This window comes from Pleurodeles waltl, chromosome 5 (assembly GCF_031143425.1).
Source record: "Pleurodeles waltl isolate 20211129_DDA chromosome 5, aPleWal1.hap1.20221129, whole genome shotgun sequence".
Lineage (NCBI taxonomy): Eukaryota > Metazoa > Chordata > Amphibia > Caudata > Salamandridae > Pleurodeles > Pleurodeles waltl.
Window position 1 is genome coordinate 1,528,462,010 of NC_090444.1, and position 17,975 is coordinate 1,528,479,984.

The following is a 17,975-nucleotide window of genomic DNA, read 5'->3' on the forward strand; positions in this document are numbered from 1 at the left end:
TCAGGTCGCATCCGGTTCTCTCATTCACAATTTGGTCTCATTTATAAATGACAAACAGAAGCAGTATATGTTTCAATAATGAGTTTATTAAAGCAACTACATCTTAGATAGCAAAGCGTGATATGCAATAACCTGGATGACACAACATGACAGTATTCAAAGCTATCATATTATCACTATGATCGATTGACTATTTCCTATCTAGGTTATAATTGAGCACAGCATGTTAAGCTCCAATTCTGCCTTTCAGGTTCCCCTGGGAAGACATCAACCCCCATACCTGAGCAAAGGCCTGTGGTCTGAGTTAGCATCTGTAGCGAAGCATTCAGCAATCAGCATGCAGTTGTGTTTCCCTGGCTGGAATCTCCCTCTAACGTGTAAGGGACAAGGAAGTGTTTATATAATAACACAACTGATGTTCTGAGAAAATGTCCCTACGTTAAGATGTATATTTTCTACGAATGTTGGAGACTAAACTTCTACCACGTTCACCAGCAATGTATCGAGCTGAAGCCTTGAATAAAGCACAGAGTGATCAAGAAAGTCTTGTTTGAGAACAGAGTGCTAGCCTAGGCAAAAATAGCTAGATAGATGAAAATAAAACAAGACCATAAAAATGGTTATTGTAATAAAAATAAAGCAAGCTGAATAAAATATATCTAGGTTAAAGTGCACAGCGACCTAGTGTGTTAAAACAACGTGCATGGAGCTATAATTTAAATGGCTACACAACAATACCACTTGCTCCACAATCCAATAATGCAAATACCTGTTCTTCTTGATTCTGGAAACACTGTCCGGTTCTTCTTCTGTAGACTTATTCGCCACAGGATGGATTTTGTCAGAACGACAGGCTGTGGAACGGGGTAATCTGGACTGATACTGCAGTCAAGTCTTTTGCCTTTCTATCTTACGTTCTTGAAACCAATACTCTATGTTCAATGCTTGATCCATCAGTTATTTCAGGGGTTCTAATTGAGTACAATGCACCAATTCATCCTTTATTTCTTCTTGAAGTCCTCGGCGAAACAGGGTTACAAAAGTGCGTTCCACCCAAATGGTCTCAGCTGCTAACTGTTTAAATCGGATTATGTATTGCAATGCATCCTGATTACCTTGCTGTATATCGCATAATGCTTCTTCAGCAGCAGCCTCCAACCCGGATTGTTCAAACATCTGGTTAAAGAGTTAAAGAAAGATAATTGGGGGGGCGTTGTCTGGCCACGATCTATGATGGCCACCTAGGAGCCGAGCTCCGCGAGGCGGCGGGCCGCTGGATGAGGGCGGCGGCGCCAGGGGCACACCGAAGGCCCCCCAACCATTGCTGGAGTGCGCGTGGAAGGCCGGAGGCACAGTGGAGCCGGCGACTCGAGCGGGAGATGTGCGCTCTCCCCTGAGGGACTGAGGGGAGAGCGGAGGACGAGACCGAGGCCTGCGGCAGGATGGAAAGTCGCTGCCTCGAGCAGTAGAGTGGCCCGAACTAAGGAGACGTGCCTCCCGGAGAGCGGCTCGAGGTAGGAGGCGCGCCTCCCTTTATTATTGTGGTCGCTAGAGACGACGGACAATTGGGAATCCACCCACCCACCCTTGCCGACCAGAGCGGGAGGCAACTGCTCTCCCCAAGCCTGGGGGGCGCAGAGGATGAACCAGAGGCCTGCGGCGTGGAAAGCCGCGGCCTTGAATAGAAAAGAGGCCCGGCCCTGGAGGCACGCCTCCCTCCTTCGTGGATCCTGGGGGCGGCGAACACCTAAGAGCTCCCCCGCCTGCCCCAGCAATCTACCCAACCCAGCTGGAGACCGGGAGAGCCCTACACTCGCGGCCCTCGCAACACTTACCCCGAAACCTCCATCCTACGCCATAACGGAGGCCCGTGGAGTGGGGAAAAAACAAAAAATGAAAAACAAAACTGCAGAAAAAAATAGCAAAAACGAACAAAGAAGAATAAAGAATAAAGAGGAGGGAAAAAACAAAGGGGGAAAGACAGAAAGAAAGAAAGAAAGAGGGGAAGAAAGAAAGAAAGAAGATCGGGGACAACAACAACAGTTGTGTCCTCGAACACCCAGGAGACCCAATGTAGGAGGCGCACCTCATCCTCACTCCTACTCCTTCTCCTTCTTCGTGGCCTTCCTTGCCAATGCAGGGGTCGGAGAGCGGCAGGGGGCCTCATCTCCATACTGATCTCTTCCCGCCCCTGGAACAGTGAGAGATTGCCTGAGATTGCACCTGTACCCGGACCTACACTCTGCCCAAGCATCTGGATGTCTGCTCTCTGAGGTCGTCTTGCGAGACCAACAAGTACCCATCGGAAATTGCTGATCACCTGGTGCCCCCTCCCTTCCTACCTCCTGCCTCTTTCTTCATTTTCTATGCTCACTGCATCTGCTGTGATAAGGACAGGTATCCTCTGGACTTCTACCTGCACAGGGAAATCTGCAATGCCCAGGGGCAAGACGACGGGCAAAACATCGGGTAAACCAGCCCGCCAACTACTCTTCTCCGAAGCCCGGCGTCAACAGAAACACTCCCTCGGAGAGGACCCCCTAACCCCCCTCCTACCAACATGACAGATGACACGCAAGGTGCGCCAATGGACCGTATACTACAGGAGATATCGGCGGTGGGTCGCAAATTGGAGGGCATGGACAATGCCATGGTGGCACTAACGGCAGAGACAAGATCTATGCGCCTGGAGATAGCAGGCTTCCAGTCGCAAATCTCCGGGCTGGACCATTGAGTGACGACAGTGGAAACCCAAGTTGCCTCCTGGACCGACAGAGACCAGGAACTCCTGCACCTTCGGAGAGAAGCCACAGAAACAATATTCGCCTTCTCGGATTTCCGGATAGCATTGAGGGTGCGGACATACTCTCCTACTTACGGGATACACTCCCCAAGCTAACAGATACAACATTTGATCCTCCTTTGGAATTTCAAAGGGTGCACAGACTTGGTCCCAAGAGACAAGACGGAAAGGGCCGCCCTTGCCCAATCATAGCCTGCATGTTGCGCCATGGGCAGGCTCGCCAACTGCTACAGACTGCAAGGTCCACTTCAGTTGGGCACCCTGGAAATCCGACTTTCGGCTGACTTTTCCAAAGAGACTGCAGAACGAAGGAGAGCTTTCCTTTCCCTTTGCCCTCGCCGTCGCCACTTAGATGTGAAATTCGGCCTATTCGAGCCAGCCAGGATGTGGATCACCACGAATGGGGAGTCACGGACCTTCTACGACCCGGAGGACCTGAGAACATTCATAGAAGGACTCAATGATCAGACACAATCCATGGAAACAACAGTCCAAACCTCCCGGGTCACACAGGGCCTACCCATGGGAGCCGGCCATCCAGAAACTGTACTTGATCCTGACGGAAGAACAACCATGGATCCCCAAACCAGGGGAAGAGACCTAGAGAGACTAACAAAAAGCTATGACGGCAGGGGCCAAGTACTCCAGGCGGTGGCGATGTACACACAGCTGTCAGATAGAGACAAATCCCAATCTCCTTTGAAACCTACAGTGCCCTCCACCTGAGGCCAAACGGGCACAGCGCCCATTCTGGGCCTTTGCTATCGTAAACCATGGACTGTCGTGGAGGCGCCAAAGGGATTCTACGGTGGAGAAGACCAGATGGAGAGATGAGTACTTGTCTTTATGCACCCCTAAGACATTATAACGCTGAGAGCCATTGCCTCTGATCGGCCTCGACTGTTTTTGATTGTTTTTGATAGTCCTTGCTTATTCCCATCTGTTTCCGTACATCCTCCTTTGCTCTCTCCTCCCTTGGAGACTCAGAAACCACACCCCTGCTTCCCCCCTTCTATTTCAGTAACACCATCCCTATTTCATCTGTTTCATCTGGAAAAACGATTTTGCACACCCCCTAGGAACTGTTAGAATTGTTATACTGTTTCCATTTACTGCTAATCCGTCCTGGTTGGGTTTGTTTTCCAATGAGTGCTGTGGAGAGCCCACTGAGGGCGACAGAGTAGAGTAAAGTAGATTATAGATATAATTGCCTAGCGTAAAGGAGCATCGTAGCACTTTAGATACAATCATGGCTCATGGTCCTTACAGCTAAATCCCTCTATATCCGACCAAGGTACTGACCCTGCTTCCCCAAAAAACATTGCAGATCCACGCTGCACCCTTCTCCTGCTTTCCGGTCCATTCCCTTACCCCTCCTCCCCTCCTCACTTCTCCCTTCAAAGGCACAGCATCATCCCATCTCTAGATCTAAGCTGTTATAGGAGCAGTACATGCCCTCTGTACAACTCCCCCCCCCGGGACTCTCACTTCACTTCCCTCCTGTGTAGCCCAGATCCACACGCAGATGGTAGTGTCTGCATAGGGGGGGCCTGGGTGCCGCGTGCGTGCCGCCTCCCTCAGCACGGGGCCCACTGGCCGGGCATCAGTGCTTAATCGGCCTAGGTTCTAGACCCGCTGGTTAAAGTTCGCGAACACCGGGGCCTTAGTCCCGATCTCCCTCTTTCTCTTCTAATCTTTCTTCTCTCCTCCAGTCTTGACTATTGGTTCTCCTTCTCTGCTGATTCTTTTCTTTTCCTTTTCTTCTTCTCACAATCCTACACACTTATTGTCTTCTCCTTCCCCCGCACCCTTCCCCGCCTCTAGAGTCCGAACCCAGTCCCTACTTCCTTTCCCTCCCTTCCCAACCCCTTCTCTCACTCTCCCACCCTACCCTTATTGCCCATACCCCCGGGTGAGTTTCCATAAGAAGCGGGGATGTCCAACACGAACAAGACACCGGCAGTACCCCTACGGATCATATCATGGAATGTAAATTGCCTCACCCATTTCATTAAGCGGAAAAAAGTTCTATCCTATCTTAACTCCAAACAGGCCGCAATTGCCCTATTACAAGAGACACACCTGGACAGACTTGAATCCGATAAACTACGACATGACTGGGTTGGTACTGTCCTGTTTAGCTGTAACCCACCTTCATCCAGCACGGAGAACACTCCGAGAAAGTGCGGGGTGGTGATCTTACTGCGCAAAACCCTCCCTCATACGGTCCGGAGACCCTACACTGTGTGTGGGCTCAGTCTATGCGCCAATGGGCCCCAAGCGCCTCTTTTTTTTACAACTCAATTGACTTCTGACTGAGATAGGGGCACCCCGCTATGCAATAGGAGGTGATTGGAACATAGCCAGAGACGTGGTACTGGACAGAACGGGACCCCTGGACATAAGTAACAATGCAGACAGAGCCCTACAGACCGACATACTTTTGGACAACGGCCTAGTAGACCACTGAAGGCTGACCCACCCGGCAGAAAGAGAATTTACTTTTCTTTCAATAGTACACGGCACTCAATCCCGACTCAATTATTTTCTTCTATCCCACAATCTTGTAGCCCGTACCATCGATGACAGCATACTGGAAGGAGGCCTCTCTGACCATTCTCCAATCAGTGTAGCCATCCAGTTGGGCCTGGTATCTTCGGGCCGCAAACCCTGGAGACTTGCAGTCCATCGCTACCGATCCCCCCAAGGTAAGCCACAATTGCAGGACCATGCAGCCACCTTCGCCCAAGATATCCTAGGTACTGTTGATTCTAGTCGAATCATGTGGGCCGCAGCCAAGGGCGGCGACAGCTCATGCGGGATGCCGCGCTATCGAACAAAGATAGGAAAGAACAACAGGCGGCACTGGAACTCGACATTCGCCGACTTACTAGGCAATACGCTGCGCATCCCTCCCTTTCAGGACGCCGAAACTTAGAGCGTGCCCAAATGGCCCTTAATGAGCTATATACTACTCAGGCTGAATAAGCCCTACAGAGGTTACAAGGGAGACACTGCGAACAAGGCGAGAAGGCTGGGCGCTTGCTGGCAGCCCAACTTCGCCAAAGAACAGCCGCTCTGGCCATCCCGGCTATTCGCTCTTCTTCCGGGGAAATACTAACATACCTGCAAGCTATCGCAAACAAATTTGCGTCGTTCTATAGGCGCCTTTACACACCGGAAACAACAGCCAGTCCAGCGCAGACTGCAGCCTTCTTAGAAGGCCTTGATCTACCCACCCTGTCAGATGAGGGTCGCAGTCTCTTAGAAGGGGAAATAAGTACACAGGAAATAGATAGAGTCATTTCTGACCTCCCCTACCACAAATCGCCCGGGGAGGATGGATTCCTGGCGGAATTCTACAAGTGGGTAGGGAAAGAGGCAATCGATATCCTGCACAAGGCCCTAAACGAAGCCTGTTCAAGATAGACACTGGGGGCTATATCCAATAATGCTATGATAGCCATCATACCAAAACCCAGGAGAGACCCCCTGCTGTGTGGCAGCTATTGACCCATTTCCCTCCTAAACAGAGATATCAAAATCCTAGCAAGTGTTCTGGCGAATGTGTTTATGCCATACCCTATGGACCTCGAGGGACTCACTGGAGATGGCGCTGGCCCTGCCCCTAGATGCCAAAAAGGCATTTGATCACATAGAATGGCCCTACCTGTTCGTGGCCCTGGAGAGATTTGGTCTGGGAGGCAAATTTATTTCAATGGTGCGGCTGCTTTATGGCCAGCCCGCGACTAGAGTCAATTGTGGAGGCTTCCTCTCGGACCCCTTCCCTATCCATAGAGGTACACGACAGGGCTGCCCCCTCTCGCCTCTCTTGTTCCTGCTGGCGATGGAGCCCCTGGCCGCAGCTATTCAATCCTCCCCCCTCATAACCGGCCTTTCATTACCCGAAGGTATTTCCAAAATCTACCTATATGCTGACAACGTCCTACTAACTCTCACAGACCTGGAACACTCCATACCAGCTCTGCTGGAGGTCATTGAAGGATTTGCAGCCCTCTCTGGTTATCGCATTAATTGGGATAAGAGCGAGGCGCTTCCCCTCTTGCGAGTAACCACAAAAGCAGCACTTCTAGGTTATCCGTTCCGCTGGACGCTGAAATGCCTTAAATATCTGGGAGTGCTAGTCAACCCGGGCCTGGTACACATGGTGGCGGACAATATCGACCCCCTCATTGCACGGACAAAACTTGATTTTGCAAAATGGACCCAATTGGGCCTTTCCTTGTGGGGCCGAGTACAGGCGGTCAGGATGGTTACGGTACCCCGCTTCACCTATATCCTGGGACTCCTCCCCCTACAGGTGTCCCTTTCCACGCTACAAAGCATAGATGCACTCATTAGATCATTCGTGTGGGGCCCAATGCGACCACGACTATTGCCTGCCAAGCTCCTAGCCCATCGCTCCGACGGGGGCATGGGGCTTCCATCGTGGAGCACTACTCATTAGCATTTCAGCTGTCCCAACTGTCCCATACATTGTCCAAAGTGCAAGACCCGCCTCAGTGGATTTCAGTGGAAAGACAGCTGTTATCTGCGAATGAGGGACTCAGGGGACCTTACCGTGATGACCTTCCATCCGCCACCTCGGTGAATCCTATTGTGAAGGCGAACAGGGCAGCCTGGCGAAGGGCCCACCGACTGCTTGGGGTTCATCCCCTCATCCACGCCCAGGCGCCTCTGTGGCGCAACGGCGGACTTCGAATAGGTGGTGAGGTACTCAATTGGCCGCAGTGGAGGAGGGCCGGCATCCTCACTCTTTCTCAGGTCCTGGAAAACGACGCACTTAAACCCTTCCCCAGGCTGCGGGAGGAGTTTGGCCTCCAGCCGAGTCAAGAATGAAGATACTTACAACTCAAGCACTGTATCTCCCAGGGGACCGAGACTATCCGACAGGGGTCCCAGTCCTCACCCATTGTGGCTTATTTGCAGCAGTGGGGGCAACATAAGGTAGTTATGGCAGGTCTCTACGACCTAATCATCCGACAGCTCTACTTCCAGCCTCGCTCGGACAAGCTACGTTTACAATGGCAAATCCGATTGCAACAGACCCTAGACCCAGACGACTGGTAAGACATCCTAGAAACCCTGGACAGAGGCACCCGGGAGGCACGCGTAAAGTTCTGCCTTTTTAAGGTCTTACACGACTGGAACTGGTCCCCAGCGAAACTACACAGGACAGGGCTTCTCCCGCATGCGAAGTGCTGGCGATGCCCAGAGACATCCCGTGATTTAAAACATATCTTAACCGACTGCCCAACAGTCCGACCACTCTGGGACGCTGTGAGTTCCAACCTGGCTATGTTACTTCTGTCACCACTTCCCCCTCCCTCATACTCATACAAGACACAACCTCCCTCCCAGACCTCTCTAGACCGCACAAAGACTGCTACACACTGCATTAGCCACCGCAAAAATTTGCATACTCCGTCATTGGCGGCCGGAGGCCCCTCCAACCCCGGAAGAATGGATTGTAGCCATGACCCGCACGGCCACGCACCGCCACGCACGAAAGAACCATCTATAACCTGCAAGACCAAGCCCAAATATTCAATCAGGTGTGGGCTCCCTTCCTTATAGTGGGAAGATAGTAAACCACCCGGAACCACCTCCCCCCCTCCCCCACCTGCCTCCCCTTTTCCTTCCCCTCCCTTCCCTATTCCTTCCTTCCTCTTTTTCTCCCTCTTTTCTTCTCACTAGTCCCCCCTTTTTTCTTTTCTTTTCTTCTCCTCCTTTGTCTTTTTCCCTTTCTTAATTTCACCAAAGACTAGATACTGGTCCTTCCTATCTTCTCAAGCAGACCTTTCTCGCAGATTTCTCTTTCCGTGTCATTAGAAGACACTTAGTACTAAGCTTGAGCTGGCCGAGCGAAGACAGGAGATCTAAGTTCCACTATCCTGACTGTGCAGCTACCTTGACAACATACAGCTCTAGGGTATACTATCGTCTTGGAGTTGCGACCTTCAAGGCAAGCACGTCCGGCCGGACACGGACGCCCTGCGGCACAGGCGCTCTATGACCTGTTCCCAATCTAGATATCGACACAACGAGAAGCCCACCCCTTATCCCTAGGGAACCAGAGGATCCTGCACCCAAATCCTCGCTACTCGACTAGCTTGCTTATTTGCTTATTCTCCTTACCCTTTCTCGCCTATATCCAGAGTGACCGATGACGTGATACTTTGTTTACTCTCTATCTCTTATCTCTACCTATATCTTTTCTTACCTCCCCTCCCTTCTTTCCTGTCTGATCTGATCAGTACAGCATGTTTTCAAACCACAAATCCACCTATCTGAAAATACTTTCATGAACGTGCGATGCTTCTTCAACCATGTGATAATTTTCCTTGTGCCAGATAGGGTACAGTTCCATCATGAATGCTCTGAGTATCAGGGTCTGGTGTCCAGACATCTGACTGCAGACTTGGTCCAGGCTGGTTTCATGCAGCGCCATCTTCACTATCACCAGAATATAGCACTAATCTCTCTCTGTGTCTCTCTTCCTTATACCGCTCATCCTCCTATCCTCTGCTAAACAAACCAACTATTTATTTTCCCTCCTACACTTCCCAGTCTTCCTCTCCTTTGCTGACTCCTTCTCTCATTACAAATTAGCTCTTCATTAAAGCAACTTATTGACTTGCAGTTCTTTGACCCAATCTAATGTGCCACCCCTGCTTAAACCTTCTATCCAAACTACTCGGCCGTTCTCACACACCTCTCTCAACTATCTGCTGCCTCTCACACCTCCCTTAACTATCTGCTTCCTTTTCTATGTTCTATCTCCCATTACATGTCTAAAAAATAGCTCTTCAATTATTATGCTAACTCATGCATGCCCTCGACCTCTATATGAGTCATAAAAGATAGAGAATTAGACTGTCAGCAGAACTCCCATCACCACATCCTCCATATATGTTGATGTACTCATATTTCTTCACCCCAATCCCATAACTATTCAATCACCTCATCAATGCATGCCCTGCTCTTTCCAAGCTAACACAGTCACAAACTGGCATAATGGAACAACTTGATAATTTTGAAGGAGCAGCAACTTGCATTACAACATGAACTACAACACGGATTAAAACAGGAACTACAACACGTACAACATGAGAAAACTTTAACAAACATAGTCAACTTGTGTCAAAGCACCCCAGAGAGAAACACCCAGAAAAAGGTAAATATCTGCTCTTAATGGAAGTCCAATACTCAACAGAACTCAAACAACTACAACTGTCTAAATATTAACCCAATCATCTCCCATAATTGCTACTCAACAGAACAGACTTCAAAAGTTTCCTCATATTTATCACTTAGAACTAGATTCATGATGACATGGGTCCCATAATACACAAAGTGATTCCTGGTAATTATAAAACCTCCTTTAGAACCCAACTTTCTTTGAAGATTGGTGAAGGAGGAGCAGTGGTTCACAAAAGACTCTGCCTACCTCTGATTTAAAGCATATTACAATTTCAGAATATGCATCAATGCTAGTCCGCTGCTTTCCATATGTGACTTTCTCCGCCTCATTCTTCCTCATATATCAAAAACAACTGCACAAAGCAACGTTTACAGACATCCTTCTGGATTAAATAACTGACAATGGAACAAAGGACTGTGGCCTCATTACGAGTTTGGCGGAGGGATTACTCTGTCTCAAACTTGACAGATATCCCGCCCGCTGTATTACAAGTTCCATTATGTCCTATGGAACTTGTAAAACGGCAGACGGGACATCAATCGCATTTGGGATGGAGTAATCCACTAAACCAAGGTCGTAATCAGACCCTATATATTAGGGGAACTCAATATCTGTTTTTTTGAACTATCACTACCCCGGACTTTCTGACTTCTCTCCAATACTGCATCACTGGCCTTCCACTAACTACCCACTATTCCCATCCATTCAACCTTGTCCCACTCTTTGCACTATACTGACAGTAATACATTTAATTTAAGTTACTGGAAACAGTCCTATTACATGTGTGATCATCACATATCACATTTCGCCATGGCAACATAATCTTCTACATGCTTTAATACTTCCATAGCGATGAGACTCTACAAGAAATGTGATGTAAGCTCATTGCAAGAATCACTTTCAACTTCTTGATTCTTGAGCTTGCAAATATCTGTTAACCAGTGGCACCAGTGATTAACAAAGTGTGTTAACATTGTTGTCCCTCTTAAAAAAACGTCATGCTTAGGGCCAAACAGAGATCAGTTAAATATGAGTATAAAATAAAAAATAAAAAAAACAGTAAGTAGATCCCTTAAAGGACTCTGGAAAAAATGCTTAAGCTGGATTATAATATCATTTTCTAGAGCAATATGGAATAGAGAAAACCTCCATAAAATCCCCAAAGAGGACCAAGGATGTGGAACGTATCATAGTGGACTACATGCCATGCCAATGAATTTTTCAGAAGTGTTGATGAGTTCCAAAACCCAACCAGCCTTCTCATAAATGGAAAAAAACTCTCACCTTAGCAAAACACATAATTAAAAATCTAATTTTGAAGCTCAGTTATTTCCTTTTTGAGCCAAAACATTTTATGACAGAGCCTCTCCCTACAAAACAGGCTGCCTTTGCCCTGAACCCATACGTTTTCATTTAAAGCTACTGACATGATTAGAAACCACTGACCTAATTAAAGCAACAAACAGAGGCCTATCCTGCCAAAATTTTGCTTGAGGCCTCTGCAGCTATTCAGCTGAGATAGATTAGCATCCTTTCTCTACCACCTGGTGAATTCTATAGTGACTTAAATCCATCATATATCAAACCTATTCTAAAGAAACATGGATTCAACCAATCTCATCCAGATAAGTACATTCTAATAGGTACACTTATGCAGCATTGCCCAGGTATCAGCTTTCAATGAAGAAAATAATCTACTGTCAGACAGAAAGAATGGGTTTTGGCCAGAAAGACACACAGAATAGGCATTATTCTGTTGTTTGGGTGACATTAAGAATGCAATGAACAACAAAGTGTTTAAGTCTTCACTTCTAATTGACCTTTTATCAGGGTTTCACACAGTTGATAATCAATTATCAGTCCAAAATCCATATAAAACCATGTTAAAAAACACAGTACACAAATATTCCAATACTTTTTTCATTACAACAATTCTTTTTTTAAACTAAAATGTATGCATAGCTGACCTATTGGAACTATTGAACCTATTCATCCTTATCTGCTACCACTTCCAAATGACATGCAGATAATCTTATTACTCTAACAATCTCACAGATCAAGACTTCTATACACTAAATGAATTCCTAATAGTTCTCAAGCAATGATCCTCACAACTTAACTCAAACTCATGCCTTTCAACATAATTATTCATGGTGAATTGTTGGCCCCAAGAACATGGGCACTTGCCTCCCACTGCAGTAGAAGTGACAAATCTTGGCATGATCATGGACTCTACCTCTCACTTCAGTTCAAATTCTATAAAGTAATGAGAAACACATTCTACCCAATGACAGTACCACAATGGACGTATTCTCAATTACACTCCTGAATGGTTTACACATCCTGCTTGTGAACCTATCCTCACATGTCTTTTAATTCTGTGACACATATGTAACATGCTCTCACGCCTCTGCATTCATTTCAAGCACATTTTCTGGGCATCTTATGTGACACGAATACTCAGCTGTAATGATTGACTCGATCAACAATAAACTTGCCTCGTCAATGAACCTCAGACGTTGAACAATTGGCCAATGCTTTGTGAAGCACTTTGGAATTTTAACAACTGGGAAATGGACTTAGAGTGCTAACCACCAATATCAGCATTTTCAGATAGGACCACTGCTATTAGAGTAAGAGGCTCTGGGCTGGTTACATGCAGGCATGTGAGCACATCTGTGTGCACAGGTGTGCAGGCTGTAAATGTGAGACTACTATCTAGCTCAGCCCGGTATCTATGTATAGGTAGCTTGTCATTGAAGAGACCCTCCAGGGATTAGAGCTGGCCTGGTATAGTCATTGTAATGTGCATAGTGTACATCTATAATGATTATGAAATACTGTGTACTTTACTGATTTACACATTAAGGGGACACTCTGGACCACAGCACAGTTTTGCCCTACAAAAGCATAGTGATACTAATCAGGTATCAATGTTAACATAAATATGTATCCCCAAGGGCAAACCAACTGTCACTTTCATCATAACTACACACCTTATGTCACTTGATGAATTGTCATAGTTCCCTGGTACAGCTTATACAGGGATTCCAGGCCTCTGCTCACCTCCTCCACTGGCCCAAGTTAATTAATCAGCAGGCCGACAGGAGTATCAAAGGCCTCACTGCTCATTGGAGTAATTTGCCAGTGCTTGTCCTAGTTCCTAGAAAAGTAAGGGATGGGAAATAAGTGTGCTTGTGCCAATTAAATCTTCACACTGCACCCAAGCTAGGAAAGTCCACACCCACATGAAAAAAGTTTAGACCTGTGGAGACAAACACAAGAAGTCACTCAGTCTGGTAGTGATGATGGCGAAAGAATGCCCAGTTGGAAGGAGACTCTACTACTTCAAGGATGGACCTACGGACTTTGACTCAAACTTGCACTGACCCCCTTAAGCCTTCTGATGGACCTGCTTGGGGAAACTCCAGCAGGTTCCCCTGGATCACCTGTGGTTTTGTCCTGCAGCTTGGTGTACTCCATCGGGAGAGGAGGCACAGACGCGCTGCTGACACACAGGTGCCTTGCACAACAGCAAGAGTTAAGGGAACCCGAGGAGTGCAGTAGGGAGAGTAGTCTTCTGGTAGACTACAATGGGGTTGCTGAGAAACTGCCAGGGTGGAGGTAGATGTTGAAATCCCAGACAGAGGAAAGTTTTAGCAGCCAGAGTGGAAAGCCAAGCTCCAAAAATAAAGAACACATTTCTCTACAAGAGCTGAAGAAATACACCTGTTGGCTAGAGCTACCAGTCTATCAATCCCTATATAGAAGATTATCTACCATAAGAATGTCAGCTGTTTTGGACTGTGTGAGTATTTACACAAACAGCCATTTGACTACCCATTTGTTAATTTAATTACTTTACAGATACTACTTCCTGTGATGTCACTTCCAGTGATGCCACATGCAATCTTACAAGCACTGGTGTCATACGCCATGATGTGACTTACATACTGTCTAACTTAGGTAGTCCCCCCACTTCTTTTTATACGACCTGTGCTCTGGTGTCATCAAAGACGTTTCCATATACCTAATTGTATATATTTGTAAATTATTGTGTAGTGTTCAGTAATGTGCATGTAATAAAATACTTTTCCATTTTATAAGAACAGCATTGACTGATCAATGATTTATTAAGCAGTGTTGTTATTCCAGCGAGCAAGAGACTATCCCACACCACCTCCTCTGAAGAAACCCTGGACTGTTCTGCTTTGCTCCCCAGAGAAAGCCAAGTGATGTAATGGCATATTTGGTTCCCCAGAAAGGGAAAATACAGTCCTATTACTTGTCAAGGGCTCACATCCTTCACAGCTAATAACCCGATTCTGACAACTACCCTTCAAAATAACTATTTCTTTTTCTTGCACATCAAGTAGTGTTTATATGCAGCTACATTTTTTTTGTGAAAAAAATAATGATGATATTGTTTTTTATGGTAAATCCAATACACAATAAATGAATTAGCATGTTTTTGGTTGAAATAACATTCAAATAGAACTGTGTTTCATTACATAATTCAGTTGTGCCACATTTTATGTCTAAAATCTATGTTGGTTGAAATGTATGCTAATTTTCCAATCACTCCTGTAATTATCCCTCCCATTTAGTCCTCCTGTGTATTTCATCTTCTTACAACTCTGCAGAGGTGAGAACAACTGATGTAATTGATTTTTACTAGTATGCTTTGAATTAACTTTCTAGTATTTTGAACTATAGCAGTTCAAGGCCCTTCAGCTATAGCTCTGTCGCTGAGCCTAGTGCTATTCATTTGTATAAAGAATTATTGTTGAAATGTTACATATTAGTAGAGCATCTCTGGATGGATGTAGCACATAAGATTCTGGATTCTTACCTACAAATGGGATTGTGCCTATGAACTTAAATGATGACAAGTTCCAATCAGATATGTCAAGAGAGTTGTTACTTGTGATCATGCCATAATGACTCAACTGTTTCTCAATTTTTCCCCAAGATCTGTGTATAAGAACCCCTTGTTTTGAGGTTAGCCAAAGTAGCCTTGCTGTTCCTAGTAGAGAATATTTTCTAAATTTGATGCTCATTTGGAACTTAACTTTATTTCTGATTTTGACTACTCTGTATAACCCTGCATTTCAGCCTTCAGGGCATTTATTCTGCACTACTAGATTTCAAGATTTGTGCAAAAATATCCCTTTAACGTTTCCTCTTTCGTCCGATCTAGAACTCAATTATTGAGTAGTCCAACTTATTATATATACTACTCTGCTACATTGATGTTGTCGAGGGTCACATTTTGTGCAGGATCAACATGGGAAAGAGCTATATGTCCTGCATTTGGGTGATTTAAAAGTGGCAATGTCCTGAATAGTGGTGCACTTTGGTGCTTCCACAAATTGGTAGCAGAGAATAGTTGCACGTTATAGAGCACCTCCTCACAGTCCCTCATAACAAATCCAAGAGAATAGTGGATTTTTCTGGAATTCCGTCAATGGTTCCAGTGCTGTAGTTTCTCGGGAAGTGACTTAAGTATGAATAGGATGAATTGATTTGTGTTGTATGCATTTTAAAAAGATGCAGAAGTATGACTTTCAGTTATGGATTGCTATGCTTTTTGTGAGATACTTGGTTATACAATGCTGATTGTGAGTTTGATTGATGGAATGATTACTGTTATGTTGATATATGTTAATCTGTTTGTTTTATTGGTTTGTTTGGGTATTGAATTTTTTTAATTTCAAAATCTCAAGACATTTCGATTAATTATCTGTTTAAGGTAGCATGCACTGTGAGGCACCACATGTGCACGGACAATGGTTTCTGTCCTAACGAGTTTCTTTTTCCAGGACTGTGTGCTTAATTTAGGTTGGTGTACTCTGCTCCTAAGTGCACAGGAATAGATGAATTAACCACAATGGGTTACAAATGGACAGAGATCTGCTTAGTGTTAATTGAGACTTTGAAAGGTGGCATGAAAAGTGTTGTTTTGTTGTTCTTCTGATTATTTTCTCTCAACAATATTGCTGTGTTTAAACTTACTGAATTCCTTTATTTAGGTTGCGCAGACACTGAATTATTTTAGTTTAAATCTGATTTAGATAGGTTCTGGAATTGTGTTCCTGTTCATGATGAAGTGGTGATTGTTTAGTCAGCCAGGGAACTGGAATTGGTGAGACATTTCCACAAAGTATCACTATTATTGTTTGGCTGCTGACAGAGCTGTGCTGTGATATGTTGACCTTTGAAAGAACTCAGATGGGATTGTTAGTTTGCTATTTCATTTGTTGTGATTTTTAGATCATTTTAGTTAGAAATAACTAATAGATATACAGAACCTGTTTATCAGATTTAAATCGATTCACCTGCAAGATCAGTTGTAGTTAAAGAACTTCCTAGATCAACTAACATTGGAATTTGAAAAAATTAATTTGGTGAAATGTTGCAGGGAAGTGTTGATTTAAATTTAAACAGGTTGCTAATGTGTGATATTGATTAAATTAAATATTTGATCAAAGAGGCAGCTAGGTGTACAAATGAGGCACATGATAAATTAGAAGAATTAGTGGACAACTGTGAAGTGGACTTCAGTGGGATGAAAAATGTGCATCTAAATATAAAATGAATTTGACACATGATAACATTGGAGAAATAGGTTTAATCATTCCAGTTAAATATTTGATTGAAAAAACAAGGGACGTAAGTGACTGAAAAAGTACAGAGAAAGATGGAAAGAAGGAGATATTGTGTACATGGTAAACAAAGGGAGCTGAAAGTAGGGCAAGTGATACACCTAGTGTTTCAGAAGCTAGAATTTCAGTTTCAGAATTTCCATTGAGAGAAGTACATGGTGGGAGTCTGGTGCATGTACAAGAGCTGATCGTTATGCTTTTACTATGAATTTCCTGAAATTGCAAGAACCAGAGAAGTGTTACAAAGAGGTTGATAGGTTGACAAATATGTCTCAGGTGTTGTGGAGTAACTGAACTTCATTATTTGATATTATAGTGCCTAGTGACTTGTGAGCTAAGTGAAAAGCAGTGGCTGCATTGTCAACTGAGGAAAAAGCTAGAGTTGCTCCTAATAATACTCCTTCTGAGAAAATAGCCAAAATGTACAGAGAGATACTTGAGCATTTAAAGAGAATATTGCCTGAAAAGGTTATATATTGGGTGATATTTTTGAGAACTTTACAGGAAACAAAACAAATCACTGTATGCATTTTACATGAAACATATGCAGATTTTCAAGAAACGAAGTGGAGTTGATGATCCTCAGAAAGATGTTGTCAGTGGTTTTGTTTCTGCCTTTGTGATTTGTATGAAGCCAGAGCTTAGTAACCACAAAAAGCATAATAAATTGTGATGGCGGACAAAAAACAGTGATGAGATCTCCATGAGATCTTCAAGCTGGCCAACTATAATAGTGATTCATTTGATTCGAAGGAGAAAAAGGTTAAAGAAATGTTGATTGTCCACACAAATCAATTTGAAGATCTCAAAACTGAATGGGTACAAATATGAATTATATTAAATCCAAAATGAAAGGAGTAAATCAAATGCAAGGTGTGCAAATGGGAAATGGAGTAATACCAACACAAGTTGATGGAAGAAGTATGATGAACAATGATGGAATGAATGTGAATGTTGAATCAGAACTCATTTTGTTAACAAATTTTATTGTTATTTTCGTGTGCGATACATCAGGCAGTAACAATACTTTACTTACACCTCAAATAACACAATTGTCATATAGACTGATATAATGATGATAGAAACTGTAAATCTGTTGATGCCTTCAGCACCACAAAAGGGATGCAGCAAAATATTAGAAATAACATGCCATGTAGTATAGGGTATCATAAGAATCATTTGATTCAGAATGGGGAATCAGCAATGAGCCATTCACATTGATGATGCCTAAGGGAGAAGTGTATTTAGACAAAACATCAAGTTTTAAATACTGAGTTGCATA